The sequence below is a fragment of the Falco peregrinus genome, chromosome 4 (genome assembly GCF_023634155.1).
Source record: "Falco peregrinus isolate bFalPer1 chromosome 4, bFalPer1.pri, whole genome shotgun sequence".
Classification (NCBI taxonomy): Eukaryota; Metazoa; Chordata; class Aves; order Falconiformes; family Falconidae; genus Falco; species Falco peregrinus.
Window position 1 is genome coordinate 15,474,621 of NC_073724.1, and position 19,142 is coordinate 15,493,762.

The 19,142-nt window shown below is 39.3% G+C and overlaps 1 long non-coding RNA gene across 3 annotated transcripts in view; it reads left to right on the plus strand.

Annotated features, from left to right (window-relative positions):
* The window catches only part of LOC114012848 (uncharacterized), a 331,654-nt gene that overhangs the window by 103,289 nt on the left and 209,223 nt on the right, over positions 1-19,142 (plus strand). Inside the window, exon 2 of one of the 3 annotated variants that reach the window (XR_003555561.2) lies at positions 11,465-11,537. The exons of the other annotated variants lie outside the window; for them this stretch is intronic. This is a non-coding gene — a long non-coding RNA (uncharacterized LOC114012848). The remainder of the gene's footprint in view (positions 1-11,464; positions 11,538-19,142) is intronic. 3 annotated transcript variants of the gene reach the window in all.

Below are 19,142 nucleotides of genomic sequence, written 5' to 3' on the forward strand. Positions count from 1 at the left end.
GGGTACATTGAGGTTTTAAAGACCTGAGGTCATGAGATTAGGTAAAAATCTTAATTTTCATTAAAAAAAAACCCCCACACACCAAAACAAAACAAAGGAAGAAAGCTGCATAGTCCAAATTGTAATAGAAAGAACTATAAAATGTAACTTTAGCATGAATTCAAGTCATTAGTAGAAAGTAAAGTTTAAAAATGCACCATGTGTTTTAAATTAATTTAATTTTTCAGTATCATAATCCTTTTAAGTTATACTCTGAGTTTGTACATGCCAGAGTTGTAGCTTCTGTAGAGGCATACAACATATATGTATGTGTGTGTATATATATACAATTATGTATTTTTTATATATATATATGTATATGATACATACAAAAGCAAGCGATCGCCTCAAAATGTCATCTGATTGCTCTGATCCTTGCTAGCTGAAGGTAGTTGAACACATGATAAATGGAGCAGAAATCAGAGCAGTAAATGGTAATTGGCAATTTAATCAATAAATAGATAGATCACAGTGTAAATATCTGTTGATGTTTGTAGTGTCTGGGATAACAGGGAAAGGGTTTAGTGCTTCTTCTGCTTTGTAACGCTTTAGGAATCCTTGTAGCCATAAACCTGCCTTAAAATGCAAATCGAACAAGGTTTATGACTGCTTTGTGTTACTGAAGTGATGCATCAGATCATGTATTAACAAAATTAGCCTATTGTTTTCCTTTTCTTTAAAAAAAAACCCAGCACCTGAATGACTAAGTAATCTGAGTGCCTTGTGTCTAAAAGCAACATACCACATGTTGGATGGTCCTCTCCCTCCCTGTAAATTAACCACAAAAGCAGTTATTTGAATGAATTAGTTGGTTATGGGCTGTGTGGCCCCTAAGGTCCGTTTGAATCATCCAGCAGCTGGAGCGTGTGGATGTTGGAGGTTCAGGCCACTGTCCTAGACAGGGTGAGGAGTGGTGCGTAGCTGGGGAGGGCCCCGAGCTGAGGGTTGGCAAGGAAGTCAGGGAGCAGCTGGAGGGCAGAAGCATCAGGTTTAGTGAAGGTTTAGATGAGGAGAAAACCTGCAGCCAGGAACATGTTTGTGAAGATTTTACCTTTGTGGTAGCTGCTCCCCTTTGAGGTAGCTTTTCCTGAAAAGCTTTTATTTCATCACTTTTAAATTTTCTCATCCATCTCTTTTCCACATCTGTATATACCAGTCTAAACTATGCAGTGTATGCCACATTTTGTATGCCATAATTTTACTATATATATTATTCTTTGCCATTCTGTTAATTTAATATATATGAAAAAAGGTGTCTTTAATATGTAATTCACCAATATGGCAGTCACATCATATTGAGGAACCAGTATTTCCATGAACAATACTTTGCAACTGTGGCTTCTCATCAGAGCTTTTAAGACTGTTTCACAAAGTCTATTGAATATTGAACAATTATTGAAATGTTGCATGTAGTCGGTGCTTGTAGATTAAAAAGAAAAAGCAGAACAAAAAAATGTTGATCATTCAGTCTAACTTTCTGTGTGTAATCTAAAGTAATTCCTGTTTGAAGTATGATTTTCAGAACGCAAGATCCAATCTTGATTTAAAAGGGTCAAGGACAGAGAACCTGTCATCACCCTTGGGAAATAGTTTTCAGTGGTGAAATACTGTTTCTTGTGTATCTGCATCATGTATCTGATCTGAACTTGTCCGCTGGAGCTTGTTTATACTGTTGCCTGTTACCTGAAGGAGCCTCCTGTATAAACTCAAAAGACAGTGATCAAGTCAGGTATAATTTTCGTAGCATAAATGGAGCTGCCTTAAAGAGTTCTCCCAGTCCTTTACTTACAAGGCTCTTTTGTGAGTTTCTTGAATTGTGCACACCAGACATCGATGCAGCGTTCCAGCACTAGATGTTTGAGTGACAAGTATACAGTTAATCCAAATTGTCCGGTCCTATTCAATCTTCTTCCACAGAGGCCCCCAGGGATGCATTTTTCCCTTTGGCCTTGACAGAGCATCAGGAGCTCATGTTCGGTGGAGTCACGTCCACTCTTAATGCCAAGTCTCTTTAAGAATTGTTGCTCCCAGCATAAACTCTCTCGCTCTGCCAAAAGGACCCTACTCTCTTGTTTAATTTATAGATATATAAATTGGTTCTTAGAGTGAAGTGACTTGCCCAGAGGCTCATAGTGGCAGAGCCTGGGAGGAACAATCAAACTCCTAAATATCATGCTATGTCCATGTCAATGGGCTATTAATTTACTTGTTTCTTCCCCTGTACTTTATGTTCTGTATGACTGAGTATTTTCCTGGTTTCCCTGCATGGGCTGAGGCTGTACGTGCTCTTTCATTTAGATTTGGTCTAGTTTCGTGTGATGAACAGAGTATACTTTAGGGATTACAAGGTGACAATGCTTTTTCTAATCATGTTTATTATTATTACTACAAAATCTTATCTATAGAGCTAATTATTTCCTGTAGTTGTGTGATGAATAAAATATTCATCTCAAATATATTATGAAATGCCTCCCATCTCATTTAACTAGGGATTAAATCTCTTTCCTTGCTGCTGGGCCCTGTTCAGGGTGGTTCTCTTCCCCTGCTTCCTCTGGAGAGCTGATATCGTGCTGGTTTGTAATGTTCATTAGCAGCCCAACCCTTTTCCCAGGGATAAACTCTGGTTATGCCTATTTCAAGTGCTTCTGCTTTTACAAAGTGCATCAAGAAATGAATTATTTCAAGAAAAAGGAGCTTGAACCTGAAATCTTCTTCATGGGCTGAATAGAGGAGGAAGAGGGAGCCCCTGTCATCTTGAAATGGATTAATATTGCCAGCACAACACCCTTTGGTGCAAGGGCAGAAGCTGTTGTTTCCCTTCTCAGCTGGTAGAAGACTATTCCCTGATACTAAGCAGAAAAGTAAGACCTTAGTGTATCAAACTGTATGTGAAAATAAGAATGAAACCCACGAAAAGCTGAACCAACTTGAAGTTAGCAGCTGTTCTTAACAATTTCTTGAACAGTTGTTCATCTTCCTTGCAATGAAGGAGACCTTTTATTTTTAGTTAGCAAGGGATTTAAAGAGAAAATGATAATGCAGTCGTCCGGTGTAAGTTATAGGGATTGCAGGTCTGCAGTCCAGTGCATCCGTGCTGGGTCCTACCAAAGGCCCAGGCAGTGCAGTGAGCTCTCAGTGGTGACAGGGCGAGCTGCCTTCTTCCTGGCAGGGAGCAGTATGCTTGACATCATATGGGTGGAGATGGCAGTGGCTCCCTGTTTCTGGTCACCTAGCATCTGTGATGAACTTCAGGGTCTCCCAGTGTTGGAGGGGACACGTTGTTGCGTGTGGTCACACACTGCGTGACAGCAGGAGGGTTGAAACATCAGCAGGGCTACTGGCTTGTGCCATGGAGGACATCAGCATTGACGGGGAGAGCTGCCATGTTGAGGGGAAGCAGACAATACAGACAAGCCTTTAGGGACTGGAGGCTCTTGAGCCATCACACAGTACCCTGGGGCAGTGTGGCACGGATGCCCATCATCCAGAGTTCAGATCATTCACTCTGTCCTTCAGATGGTTACCGACAGGGCCAGTGGAGAGGGAACAGTGCTCTCCTGGGGCTAAGGCACATGCCATGCTGGGTCTGGAGGAGACCCCTGGGGCTGCACCCCCATGCTACATCCCCTCCAAGGTGTACCAGGCTTTGAGGGGTGATGAGACACCTTCAGCCTTATGATTGGCATCAGGTCTGCAGGGCAGTAGGCCAGATTGTAAGTGGCTTCAGCAGCCTCAGTGGTGGCCAGAGGTGGTCACAACGTGCTGGGTTTGCTTTGCCACAACACAGGGAGCGGAAATGGGACAGGGTCTCCCTCTCCTCACTGCAATGCAGGGGGCCAAGCCCCCCATGTCCTTCCTCCTGCTGCGACCTGGATTCTTTCAGAGGAGCAACATAGTGATCATCACAACGTATTTTAGGAAGAGCAAGATCAGCAGACAGACTCTTCCTCTTGTAAAATCTCTCAGTTTCTGGGCTGGCTGGTGTACAATGCTTGCTTGTGGCAGTTGTTGAGTTAAAAAAACAGGTGGTATCTATGTGCTATGGTGTAAGTGCATCAGAAGCACATGGAAGATTAAAATGATGACTCATTTGAGCAAAGCAGGACAGGCAAGACAAGTGACTGAAAGAGATGTCTTTAGTCAATACAAAGTCATTGGCTTTTTGGTGGCATGAAGAAATGTATTTTACATGACTCAGAAGTACTAAGTTTTCAAAGTTGTAAATCTGCTCTTCACTTTGTATGTTAAGCTAAATCAAAGACAACCTCAATTATTTTTATACTTGAGTTTTTTGTTTTGTTTTTCACCTACCAGGTAAAGAGTACTAGTGAAATCAGAAAAAACAACTGTTGTCTGGCTTGGGTAAATAGAAAGACTGGCTTGCCCGTAAGTGATTGATTATTTTTAAATTACTGTGAACACTCTTTTAAATAGGTCAATGTAAATGACAAAGTAAGCATAGCTACTCCTTTTCCTCTCTTTGTCAGGGGTAGCTTTAAAATTTTCGACATACACTTAGAGTGCGAAACTTAAGACAACACACCTCTGGCACATTTCCTCAGTGATACACAGTTACTGTGAATGGAGTAGAGGTGATACATGTAATGAAGTTGAACAAGTTTTCCAGTTTTCAGTTTAGATGCATTTTTGGGGGGATTATAACCTCTGTGAAGCTCAGAGGCTGAAGTGCTTTCTGCTTTAGAAAGTCTTGTTTGGTTGTTTTTTTATTTTATTTTGGTTTGGTTTGGTTTTAGGAAGGAAAGTACATAATAATGGTGGCATCTCGAATTCTGAGGCAAGGAAGAAAAGTACAATACTTTTAACAGCTCGGGAGAGATAAACCGATTTTGGGAAGGAATTCTGTAACATTTCAGACAGGCTGGATTTGTTTTTAGTGCATTGTAAACTATTAAGCATGGACAGTACAGTGTAATAATAAGCATTCAAGCTGCTCAGCTAAAAAGTCTGCTGAGCATGCTCATAGGCTAAGGTAGCTGCATGTTGGAAAGCCAGAATTTGACATATTATTAGGAATTCAAAAGCTAACCGGAAAAAGGCATCAGCAGATAATGCAAAGTATAACAGGGCTCAGCTAAGGGTTTTGCTTTTTAAAATACTCTATGGTCATATTACACTGCCTATTAGGAAGGTCCTAACTGTAGGACAGCCTATGTAGTGACATGATTTAGGAATCAACATTAAATAGAAGAGGCAAGTATATCTATTCATACAACCTAAAGTTTCTTCTTCACCATTTGACTATGTACTGTTCACATTTTGTAACTGAGATTTGCTGCTATGGAATAATTTACATCTCTTAAAGTAATCTGTATAGTAATCTGTGTTTACATCTAAGGATCGCACAAAGTTACTGTTCTAAAACTAAGGAAAAATGTTTTATAGAACGAGTGTTCTGAGGTCTGTTTTCTGAGTCTGTGTGTGTTTGACTTCTGTCATGATGCCAACGAAGGAGAGGAGCTGGGCCCACAGACAGACGTCATCATATGAAAGCAAATTTTACTTTGCTGGAGTACCACAAAAGTTTGATAACTTTAGAGGAAAACTGTATGATGTAATAGAAAATGTACATGTACTGGCAATGATCAGGAATGGGAGGGGAGCTAAAACCACTGAAACTGAGTTAAAAATCAATACAGTTGACTAACCTTACAGTGGGATTAGAAACCTTGTTCCTTTGCCATGTATTTATTTTCTCCTACATAAATCCTAGAACAATTTGCTCCCTGGTCTTCCACCAACTGTCTTTGTTGTTCTTGTCCATCCTGTTTTGTGGGTAACACAGGTGCCTAGTGACATGTCTTCAGAACTGCCAGTTTGGTCATTGGTGCTTCTTCTCCAGACCAACATCTGTTGAGCTCTGAGTCATCCAGTGTCTTTCAAGAAGAGAGGTACCATGCCAGAGGGAATTTGTACAGCTTGCATCTTCACTTGTTGCTGCAGAGGAGGGCTTAAATACGTGCTGTGGAAGCACTTACAGAGGGTGTGGATTGGGACAGCTCAGCCCAAAAGTCAGAAGGGGGTTTGTCAGGAGAAAAGACAAATAAAGCAGTTGTAGCATGTGCCGGCTTCCTGGAAGCAGCTGAAGCCTTACAGCTTCCCAAAGAGCAATTGGATGTGGAATGAGAATTTAGGAGCATGAATAAACATTTGGGGAGTGCAGGAGTGGAATGAGTCTACTTTACTATGTAACTTCTTTAAAGAACACATTCTAGCAGCCAGAACTGTCTGCAGGTCAGTTGGATGCTCAGTGGGAAGTTCAGGGTACCTGTCAATGCGTTTAGTAGTTCTCTGCCTGGCTGAAATCTTAGGTTTGTTACAGATGTTTGGTATACAGATGTCTTTACAAATGAGTTACATAAAGTTCAAGCTTTAATGCTGGCGAGCAAAAAGGAAACACTTTTTAAAATGTGATTGTGAAAAGCTGGGAAACCAATGGATATTATTCTCAAAACTTTTCACGTCTGTATGGTTTGACTTACAGAACCGATGGTCCCAGGCTTTTTGTTTTCATTCATGCAGCTGGTGTTGCAGTGGACTAGGCCAGAAACATGATGGCTGCCCACAACAAGAAGTACCACTGGATCCTGCTGATGGTTCAGGTCAAATCGCCCTTAAGTAAACAGTCACGAAGGTCCATTTGTTTGAACTTCTTGTTTGCTTGGTATGTCTGAAACCAAAGTAAAGATTTGGCACTACAGTTTCATTGCATCTTTATGAGAACAGCTGCACTATGCTGAAAGCTTATCAAGATCTTAAAACTTTAAATGTAGCTCTTCAGAGTTAATCATCAGTACAATTTAATGCATCAGTTTTCTTGTTTACATTAGCACATATTAGCATGCAATAGAAGTAAATCTGAAAAGCAAAACATTTGATGCTTAGGGCCTGATGTCCACACCTGGAGACACTCTTGGAGTTTTTATTTCAGATTAGGTCCAGTCTGGTTCTGTGGACTGAGTGTTCATTTATGATCAGAGAATATATTGTTCATAAACAAGCAAGCCCACTCTTTTTTTACTCTTATTTTTATTTAATATGTGGTTTCTTTACCTGGCAGGAGATGCATATGTTGTTCTGATACAGGTTTGGGTTATGTGCCTGACATACAGCAAGTGGCACAATGAAATATAAATTAAATTTTTGATGATTCAAGAGGGTTTTAAAATGAGATAGATCCTACTTCACAAGTGCCACCCATGTTGGTGAGGTTTCACTACATATTTTACTGAAATTAATGTTTTAGGGCCATGGAGATTGCAAGCTGAAACAGGTTGCAGGCCATCTGCTCAATATGTTTTCTGTGATAGCAGCCAGTTCCAGGTGCTTTGGAGTTTAGAGTCCCTATATTAGATGGCTGTGGAATAAAATAGCCCCAGGGCAATATCTTTGAGGTCCACATCATGTTCTCTGTTATATTACCTTAAGCAAAATATTTTGAAAACATTTTAGTTTGAAAACAAATATGGTTTACTTCATATGCATCAAAACATTGGCAGTACAAGGGACCTCTCTATGTCCGAGCTTTAGGTACAGACAACTTATAAGCTTCACCATAATATCTCCAAATGGCTTAAGGCATGATCTATGGAGATGATCTGCAAGCTATAAGTTTACTGAAATTGATTCCTAATTTCTGTAGATCAGTTGAATCAATGTGGAGGCCACCTTATCTGTTTAAAATGCTTGTATTTTGTTAATGATGAAACAAGTTTCTATTCATCTGTACTTGTTCATTTTGCAAGTAGATGTGTCCCTCAGCAAGTTATGAGGGGTTTTGAGCTTCTAGATCCAAACCAGCTATGGAAACATAGTACCCATCCTTTACCTCCCAGAATGGTTTCTCATGTGTAGATATTAATAAAGATTTTCACTCTATGCCTGACTAGAATTTTTGTAGATTTTTGCAGCCCTTCTGCATCAGTAGCTGTCTTGAATCTTTCAGATTATGCTTTCTAGAGTTGCAGCTATGGCATTCGATACTAATATTTAAATACTTGGAGGAAAAAAACCCCACCTGTATCTCCAGTGAGATGGGCTTGTAAGCAATTGCAGTGTTAATTTTTAATTTTTTTATATATATATATTTCATAGTACACTGAGAATTTCTGTACTTAAGCATTATTTGTATACCTTCCTTTGCCACTGGCAACATTTTTTTCTCCTATTAACTTTAGCATGCATTATAAACAAGCATATTTCATTCAATTTCTCTTTGACATTTGTGTTTTTTTTTAAAAAAAATGGAAATGCAGTAACTTGTCACAAACCCCTGCAGAAGACCTGTTTTTGTTCCATCTGTTCCTCCCAGACTGATAGGGAAGGGCAGGATGGCTGGCTGCAGGGATTGCTTATGCAGCCCAGGTTGGTGCTCATGAACATGATGCCCAAGACAGTAGTGAAACTTTCCAATCCCAGTGCAGGGGTGCCAGTTTTCCTTTCTCCTCCATCTGTTTTGTGAAAGTATTGAATAGCATTCACAGCTGGCTTAGCTGTTGACAGGGAAAAGCCATGGAAAACTAAAGCAGCTGGTTTTTTGGAAGCCTTTTTTTTTTTTTTTTTTTTGGTGAAAATGAAGTTGAATGCAAAGAGTTTATGTTGTGTGGTGAGTATGGTATATAAACCAGAACGAAGCTGAAAGTTGTGTGTATGGCAGAACTGCCTATATGTCCATCTCTCTTCCTGTTCATATTCTCCAAGTTCAACATAAGAACATCATGATAAAATCCAGTTCTACCCAAACCTTACATTTTTGTATTCTGTTTGAGTATAGTTGATGTTTGGGCTTTCAGTAAAATATTCTGTGGGTTATCTAGCTGGGCCATTTGTTTCCTTGAACTGTATTTCTTCCCAGTCTCCTACCAGCAAGTACCCTCAGACTCTCCTAGAACTCTTTTAAACTTTTACTTGCTCAGAAAATCACTCCAGCAGTTCTTATTTCAATATTGTCAAGAGAGCTGTCTTTGAAGAAAGGCAAAGCCTGTAATAAGAAGCAATGCCAGGAGTCATGCTAGTTCCAGTACTGAAATCAATGTGAAAATGAGATTACTTTTCACTTTATTTTGGGACAGGTTGGAAGAATAAGTCTTTGTATTGTGAATACTTGAGTAAAATGTGCAGGAAATAATACCATTTAATTCAAATGAACAAATAAACCAAAAAGCGCCACCTCCTAGTCACGTGACTCTCAAGGACTAACACTTCAAAATTCAAGGCAGTGGATTTTTATTCATGTGTCTTTGATTAAGCACGTACATTTTGAATTCTCAAAAGCAGTAATACAGGGGTCCTCAAACTACGCCCCGCGGGCTGGATACGGCCCCCCAGGGTCCTCAATCCGGCCGCCGGTATTTACAGAACCCCCCCGCCCACCCCGCTGGGGCTTGGGGGGCTGGAAACCAAGCAGCCGCAGATGACTGCCTGCCACTTCATCCGCGCGCCGGCCCCCTGGTTAAAAGGTTTGAGGACCCCTGCAGTAATATAAAGGTGAGAAATTAATAGCTTGCTTTGGGACCTTTGTTATGAGTTCTTGCAGTGGATCTTGATTTCTTTCTGATATATCCAGAAATGGTAGGAGACAGGAATTGGTAGAGAGACCTGAGCAGAGACGAGAGGACCTCTCCTGTCCCTTCCACAAACTTTTAGCCTGCTTCTCTTTGGGAGCAGATAGTTGATTCATGTCCATGTCATGTACTGTCTAATGCTGAGCTATGACCCTTACTGCCTCTACATGCTCCCTTTTAAGGAGATTGCACTTCTTAAGGGCAGCGCTGAATTGGAAACAACTTTATGGACTCGCTTTTTGTTATGCGAATTAAGTACTTGAATTACTTTTCTTTCTACTGTGTTTATGGACTTGCCTGTTTCTTATATGAACCAATTTAATTAGCTGTGTCAGTTCCAGCACTTGCAGAAAGATTTACAATGGTTGATCTTTGCTGATATTTCCACTCCATGGTCTCCATTATACATAGTGTTAGCATTCCACAAGGGAGCATACGTAAGTGGAGATCATGCTGTGATGATTTCTTAAGGACTCTGGCATTTGTGTGCATGTGTGTTGGTGTGTGTCTTCCATTTCCTTATAACTAAATGCTGTCTATAAGTACTATAGCTACATAAGTAGTGGTATAGCTATACTGGAAGTGGATACTATTTCTTATGAGTTCTCCTTCAATTTATTTGTCTTTAGTTATTGGTTATACATAGATTCTTATTTAGTGGGAATAACATCTGGTGAATATCGTAAGCGAAATGCTGGTTTAAGAAACACATAGAATATTTTGAAATATTAGATATTACAGATATTGCTTTAATAAGTTTTTATGTTTCTACAGGTATTAAAAGTCCAGATTGTTGTTTAAAATCTCTTATAGATAACTTGAAATATACTTGCAGTTTAAAAAATCAAACAGAAGCACTGGGTTTGTACGTTTCTTATCAGAATTATAAATATTTTTCTCGCATTCGACTTTTCTTCCTCTTTGGCCTTTTGGATGCCCCTAGTGCCAGGTTTCCTGCTCAGTGTGTCCCAAACCAAAGAGTTTTGGTTTTGAAGGTATTTAAGTAAATATGGTTATACTATAGCTTATTTCGGAGTCTGATTTCTCTGCATTCTGCAAGACTTACTGGCTTAGATGTGATGTAATTGAAAGAGACGCTCTGATATGTTATAGAAAGGATGCAGGCCAATTTATTTATCTTGTAACTAAAGAGATTTCATAATCAGAATCTAATGGAGACAACCTTAATCATTGTTTCAGGTGATAATGTACGTATTGTTCTCCTTAGTGTAAAGTAATAAGCTAAGGAATTTTCAATATTGAATTAGGCAAAACCTTAAACAACATGGACTTTTAAAATTATTTTTTTGCACTGAGGATGATTTTTTTTTTCTGACCTATCATAACCGTCATTAATTTTGGTGTAGCGCATCTCACCTACTTTGACACATAAGTTTACAAAAAGAAATACAAGGAGTTTGTGTGCTAATTGACCAAGTAGATATGGAATATTTTAATATTCAAATGAATTGTGCCCTAGTAGTCTTAGATCTATTTGTGCTATAAGAAGTTAATCAATGCAAAGGAATATTATCAGTCTTCTCAAAAAGAGGGATATTGAAGCAATTACTAAAAACCATGGCCAGGTGAGTTCAGCCCAAGGACTTGAAGGCAGCTATGAACACAGCATTTGGCATGTGACTCTAACAAGCCAAGTTAGCCTTTATGGGCACAACAGTGTTGAAAATTCAGGAGGCTTCAATTCCAGCATCATTTAAATTAGCCTCCCACTGATGTGTTCAGCTAGATCTCAAAACAGAAATCATACAAAATTAACAGACCTCCAGTCAAACTTAGGACAACACATGCTTTCCTAACTGCCTTTTATTACCTTCCTTTTCTAGGTCTTTAGGGATTTTACACTGCGTATCTGGAAAAACAGGTCACCATTTAAACACTAAGTCCACACCTTGAATGGTAAGGGGTAGCTGCATTACTGTGTTGTTATTACTCAATTAGTGTGAAGCTGCTGACTTTGATGAAGGAAATGCAATTCTAGTTTCTTTGCTTGGAACTTTCATGCTTTAAGTCAATATACACCTGAAAGAACTATTTTTCTGAAAATCAGATAAAGTAAAGGAGTTTATAAACACTTCCACACCTATAACTATGCGCCTGCTGCTAAAAGCTGTAGAGGCTCTTCAGCTCTTACTGACCTCACTGCTATTCTTGGACTTTGTAGGTAGGCCTTCTGTTGTATAGATTTCTATTTTTTAACATTTTTAATGTTTTACAATATTCAGTACACAGTTGCTTAGGCTTCCTGTTTTGTATCGTCCGGGTTTACAGTGGTTTTGCCTTCAAGCTGACAAGTGTTGCCTATGAATGGTGCCCAGAATTTTCTACTCTAAGATCCTGCTTTCAATCAATTTTTGGCAAACCATAATTTTTAAAGTTAAAATTATCCATCTTTCTCAGTCTTCCCTTCCCTCTTCTGCCAAAAGGTTTCAGAAATTTAGAGGAAAACCTTCCTCCCACCAATATTCAGGCAGCCTCTTCTAGGAAGTGTCTTCTGCCCTTCAGTTAATGTGGCAGGGCAGAAGGGAAGGTGCTTTTTATAGTACTACAAAAATTGCTCAAATCTGGCCAGGTTGCAAGCTTTCAGAATGCTTCAGTTTTTACGTGCTCAGTGGAGAGCTCTAGACACAGCTGAAGAGTTTGTATTCTTTCCACATTGAATAAACACCAACTTAGAACTGAGCAGAATGTTACTTGCTGCTTCAGTCAGGAACTGCTTCAGGCAAATGTGGATTTTGGTAGAGAAGCCTCAAACCAAAAGCACATTGACTATATCTTTCCTGGGCTTTCAGTGACAGTGCTTCTGGGTCTGACTCCAGTGCAAACTAGAACAGAAGGAGGTTAATTAGGTTGAGATCCTTTGAGAGGTTTATACACGGAAAGCAGGCCCAGAACTCGAGGTGTGTTTAAGACCTTGACAAGTACAAGATTGCATCAACTTAAGGTTGCCCTTAGAAATAGAAATTTATTTTTATTACAGTTACTCTGAACCAAAAATCAGATTGTTTTCTACCAATTAATTGTAATTATTTAAAGCACAGTGTATATTTTTGTTTTGGGGTAGCGATAATTAATTACAACATTGGAATAAAATACACTGAAGTTTGAACACCTAAAAACCCAATAACTTCCATGAGGGGTACAGATCATTCCTCACTGTGTTTCAGATCCATTTGGAATTCACTGAAGGAAAAGTAGTCCCTGGATTTTCGAAGGAGTCTGCTCCAGTGCTGCATAAAAGTGCTCTAGGCTTTTTTATTTCACATTTCAGTAGGTTTTGCAAGGGCTCAGTTGGTCTTTTTTAGGTTTCAGTGGGCTTCTGAAGACTTCAGAGACACTGGCATTTTTCATATCCACCTTTTGGCCTGAAACATATTAATGGTGAACTCTGATACCAGCTGTCTAATCTCTCTAGTGTACCCGGTATACCAGTAAGGGGAAAAATGAAGAAACAAGGTTCAGAACCTTCAAGTATTTGTTGAACTTGTGCTTAAATGAAAGGTTGAGCAAAAGATAGAAGAGAAAGGATAGCAGAGAAAGCCAATGGCAAAATTGGTTTTATAAGTGATTACAGTTGATTTATTCATGACTGTTACTACATAAATTAGCAGTATGAGTAAGGGACCATATTAGAAGTTTAGAGTGAAATGAATCAAATGAGAAAACTTCACAAAAGTACCTAAAAATATTGTTAAACATGCATAGATAGTAGATTATTTCAATTGATTTTTAAGAACAAAAAATCTGACCACCTCCTTTGGGTGTTCGTGTGTGAAGCCTCTGGCTACCCAATTTATCTTTGGATCCTGTTTCAGGACAAGCTGGTCCTTTCAAAGCAGGATTCTGAGATATTAAAGATAGTCTGAAACATGCAATTTCCTAGAGAAGTAGCCTGGGAATACAAGCCCAGCAGAAAGCAAACAAGGAAGGCTGGAAATTAATCTTTTGGAGGAAAAGCCCAGTAGGAAAGAATGAAGATGTCCATCTTAACTCCCTAGTAAAAGATGTGCAGGATGATGCCTGCAAGGGACTGCTAGGCAGAGGAAAGCACGTGGATGACATTTGGAATGTATTTCTCAAACAAAAAATGTAACCTAAATCTCATGCCCTGAAGAAAATTAACTTAACTCCTACAGCTCATAGGAATTCTCTGAAACACTAGGCAGTGAATTAAACCACTGATTTAAGAGGTTTCTTGGGTAGCTAAAAAATATATGAAGACTTCAGGGCAGTGAAATCTTTTCTAATACATTTGTATGTCGTCAAGCACAGGTCCAAGTGCTGATTCCATTTATGCCAGTACGTGTGTAGTATGAAAACTACTTTGGAAGTCTGTCGTTTCATTTCCTTTTAGGATCATTTCTAAAAAAAAAAAAAAATAAAAAAAAATAAAAAAAATTATTATATAATTGGTCTTGGTCACTTTTTTATTTTTATGTGGTTTTGGCCCTTGAATTTGTTGGAGAAAGTGCATGATGGTAGGCACCAACGAAACAGTTCACATAGCTTCTAGAATCTGAGGTAAAGAGATACAATACTTCTATCTAGCTGGCATCTAGAGCACAAAGTAAACAGTTAAAAATCCCTTTCATGTGTGGGAGTGTTTATTGCCGATATTTGTCTAGGAAAAGGCCCTGGAACAGACAAGGGGTCTATAAGAGGATTCAAGGAATAGTGAGCTTCAAGGAAAAATAGGGAAGTATGCGAATCTATTTCAGACCTGTTTATTTCAACTTTTTTCACTTCTGAACAAACAGCAGAGCACTCTGAGGGGTTTGTTCTGGTCACTGACTGCTCTGTCATCTGTCCCAAACCTGAACGTAAGTGGAACCAGCTGAGGTACTTACAGAGACAGTAACCCCAGGTCTGGTCTGAGGGAGGAGGTCCAAGCATGTCCAGCCAGAGGTAGATGGCAATTTGAGGTCTAAATCCCGGGGTTGCAGGGCATGTCTGTATTGTGGAATCGGTTAAGGGGCAAAGCAGGCGCTGCTACTGGTATATCATCCACCCAGCACAGTGCCATGCAGGCTTCCTAGCATGCTTGTGGGAGGAGGGAAGCTCTGTTTATATAGTGCTGAGGCTGAAGGGAGGAAGGCTTCTCTTGCATCGGCCTTATACATATGAACACAGCCATAACACGTGAACAGCTGACCTGATTTCAATTGTCTGCCCAGCACATCTTCTCACCCTTTAGGTTCTGCCATTAGTGATGGTGGCCAGCATGGGGTTGTACCTGCTGGGGATGGCATGCTTACTCAGAACAGATAATAGATGTATAGTGCAATGACCAGCTTTGTCTTCTGCCCCTCACCACGCCACCACCACATACACATTTGCTATATATTTCCATTATTCTTCTCTATTGTTAATACCTTTTCTGTTTTGTTTTGGTTTGTTTTGCATTATCGGTGTAGGTTCTCTTAATATTTCTGATGTATCCTGTAGTACATCCAAGACCCTTCAGCAGAAGTTAGATAACTCTTGGTTCTGTACAAGTACCTGTGAGAATCCCCCCCCCCCCACCATCTTGACAGGGTAACAATCAAAGGTATAAATGACAAGTGACTTCAGAAGTAAAAGGGTTGCCTATCATATTTGTGTGACTTGTTAGGTACTTAATAAAATAAGTGTAAAGTAATTGTCAGTTATGTAAATCTTCCAAGCCAGTCTCGGATGACAAAGGTAACTTCTTGCTGATAGTTTTGCAGAGATGGTTCTCAGTAACCAGTTTGGAAGAGGAGAGCTTCAATGTCTTTTATGACATGCATTTTTTTATTCTTTTACGTTTCATCAAGAACAAAGCAGTTACAAGCCTTCGTGTACCCTCCACATACTTATGCTTGGAAAGTTGCCTATCAGTTACATGCTTAGTCTTTCTGCAATTATGGTAATCACAGCATCACAGTATAAATGAAGCTGGAAGGGACCTCCAGAGGCCTCTAGTCCAACACTGTACTCAAAACAGATCTAATTAGATCTGGTTGCTCAGAGCAACCATGTTCATTTAAATGTTCCCTAACCTGACCCTCCTTCTCTGAGGCTAGGACTTCCTTGGTCCAGATTTCCCCTCATGTGTCAGGGGCCTCGGATTCCCATTTTACTGGTAAAGATGGAGGTGAAGCACCCTGGCAATTTCCATGTCCACTGTTACCATATCCTCTGCTCCATTTCCACAGCTGGCCCACATTTTCCCTTGTCTGTCTTTTGTTGCTGAAATATCTGTAGGAGCCCTTCTTGTGGCCCTTCACATTCCTCACCAGATTCAACTCCAGGTGGGCTTTGGCTTTCCCGACCCCATCCTTGCACACTCAGACAGTTTCTTTATGTGTATCTTTCGTCAGAAAGTATAAACTTGGACTATCAGGAATACATCGTGTGAACAGCATCTGTGCAGGAATATGTGATGTGAACAGATGACTTAGGTTAAAACTAAGTACCCCAAACCCCTCAGTTACACAAATATGCAATGCAACATACATAACAGTAATGACTGTGATCTAGAAACAAGTATTTTTCCTAGGAAAATCTTTATGTAAATGTTTCTTCTGTTCTACATGGAACGTGCCTGACCTGCCAGTAATAGGCAGCATGTTTTGTTTGTTCTGTATTTGCCTTTGTTTCCTTCTTTGTCCTACAGAGTTGATAAAGATAAGGTTAACTTGTGATCCATAGCTCCTTAAGTAAAGTTTCTAGCTTTCACTGATTATTAACAGTTAAAAGATTTTTTTAGTCATGTGTTATTTGTTTAAATGGCCAGGTATTGGAGTAGGTACCAAGTGTACTTCATTATTTCTTAAATATATTTGAACCACTTACAAATAGTCCTACCATATTTGGTTTGATAAATAGAACCATCTCTCTTCTGGCTCCAGACTTTGCAGCAAAAATATAACACAGATCACATTTGGAAAAGGCTTTATCCCACTTTTCTAGAATATAAGTATATGCTAAGGAGTGCATCCCCAGTGTACTGAAGTAGTCTCAAGTTTACAGCTATCTTTATCTGTCCTGCTTATATAAGCAAAAGGTGAAACATAGGTAGGTCTCTTGGTGGTCCTTCTGAAAGTGACAGCAGCTTTTAATCTTTTTCTTAGTTTAATTTGTGTTCAGTATTCTGCACAGTTGTTTGATATTGTCAGCCCAATGCTGAAGTTGAAGTTAGGTCCTAATTCCTGCTTACTCATTATCCTTTTGAATGCTCTTAAGTGAATGTGGTTTCACTGTACTTATGGAGAGGATCAATTAAGATAATCTTGGATTAATCCCATTACACTCTTTGGTCTTGTTCATGGCTTTTCACAAACTGTGAAAAGACAGTATTCTGTTTGTGGTACTGTCATTATAATTTATTATATATTTTCCTCTCTTATAAAATGTAAATGTATCCTTCATTGCATCCTACTTCTCACAGATATAGAAAACAGGAACATACAAAAGATTTTGCTTTATGTTACTTTAAAAATCCTGTCTTTTAGGTACTGATCTTAAGCCTATTAATATGTATAGAGCCATCTTGATATGCTCCTGTCGAATTTGTAGTGCTGTTAATAAAGCTAGCTTGGGTTTTACACGTAAGTTTTAGGAAGTTTAAGACTTCTAGCAAGGCATCTAATTCAAAGCTTTTCATTAATAATGGAGGTTAAAAAAATGGGGCTCTTACTCATCAGCTACTAGAGAGCTGATGAAACGAGTCTATGCAAAGCAGCCTGACATAAGGTGCATTTACCTCTCTCAGTTCGAAACTATTAGCACAACATTTATGGGATCATATAAATACTTCTTGTTGAACGAGTCCTCTGATGAGCAAACCTGCTAAGAACATAGAGGTGTGTGGTACACACTGTAATTTCGAGCTGAGCCGTAATCATATTTTTTGATGTGTCAATATGTAGGGGAGTAATCTGTTTCATTTAAAGAAAAAGTGAGTCTGATTCATTTTCCCTGGGTCAAATGCTGTCACTAATCGAGAGTCTTTGTCAGTTTGCAGGCTTTCTTGTGTGTTGTGTTATTTGCACTTTTGCTTTTTTACCTTTTGGCAGGTAAGATGATGCTGTTAGCACTTTCTGCTCATGTTTTTTTACTTAGAACAATAATGTGATAGACTTAAAATAGCTACTTTTAGCTAATACTATTTTGCACATGTGTATTTATGGGGAGACAGATGGCCAAAGAAGGATAGAAAGACTTTGATTTATTTACATTAACTATTATTTCTTTCTTCTGTTTATGGTGTTGTCTTTAGTGTCACACAATGAGTAAGTTGTGAGATTCATTTATGAAATAAAAACTTTTATATTCCTGGGGGGAAAAAATGAGTTGTACTTTCTGAAACATGGTACAGATGTTAAAGAAATGTAGTTTATTGTGCTAAGGTTTGAAGGAAAAAAATATGACTTCATGCTCTCAATATTTAACCAAAGGAAAATTTCTCAGGACTGCGTCATGTCCACAGTGTAAGCTCATCTCCTGTGTTTAGTATCTGGATTGCAGGAATAATTATCTCTTCCAACTTTGTGCATATTTCCTAGTGGGATATCTGCTGTATTTATTTTTTACTCATATCATGTGTTTCTAAATTTTTCATTTTAATTCTCACTGTTTCAGACTAGTATTTTTATTGATATTTTTTGGCAGAATTTCATACAGCGAAGTAATATCTGTGGTTGTGAGCAAGTGTGTTGATCTGAGGTATACAGAGAGGGAAACTGTTGAGTGGCTTAGACTTGCAGTGAATCCACATTTAACAGTATTGTTTTAAGTACCTGGCATGCAGGAATATTCAGGATTGGGTCCTGCAGGCGGTTGACGTGATAAAGAGCATTAATTCCAGTAAATGAACATACGTAAGTACTAAGAGCTTTGGAAGTTGTGTGTTGTATTATGTGTGTATAAACACGTTACAGTGATTTTATTTCCTAGATTTTCTTTTCAGTATTTCAAACTACTACAGCAGTGGAAACTATTTTGTGAGTTCTAACTCCAGTATATAAAATAGGTGAAGTCCTCAGAGAAGTAATGTTGCAGAGTCCAGAGGGTCATGCACAGCTTTTTTGTAGACAGAATATTTTTAAAATAATTAAAGCTGTTCTTTTGCTTCATTGTGGTAAGAAGGTTTTAATGTTTTTGTGAAGCTTGAATTTTGACAAAGAGGCAACCCCCAAACTGTATGTTACTTTTAAAGGGATTAAAAAACAAATGTAGTGCAAAGAGCAACTCAGTGTAACCCCATGGAAAAAATCCCAACCCAAAAACAAACAAACCCCCCCCCAAAACACCAAAAAAAAGTAACCAACAAAAAATATTTCCCCTCCTCCCCCCTCGCAGGCAGAGCAAATCGAAGTATGACCTCCCCCGACCTCCCCAGCCCCTGTTTTGAGGCACCAGGGGCGCAGAAGGTGCTGCAGCGGGAGCGGCGCTGCCTGCGCCGGGGCCGGGGCCGCTTTTCCCTGCCCAGCTGCGCTGCTGCGTGCGCTGCTGCCTGCGCTGCCCTGCGCTGCGCTGCTG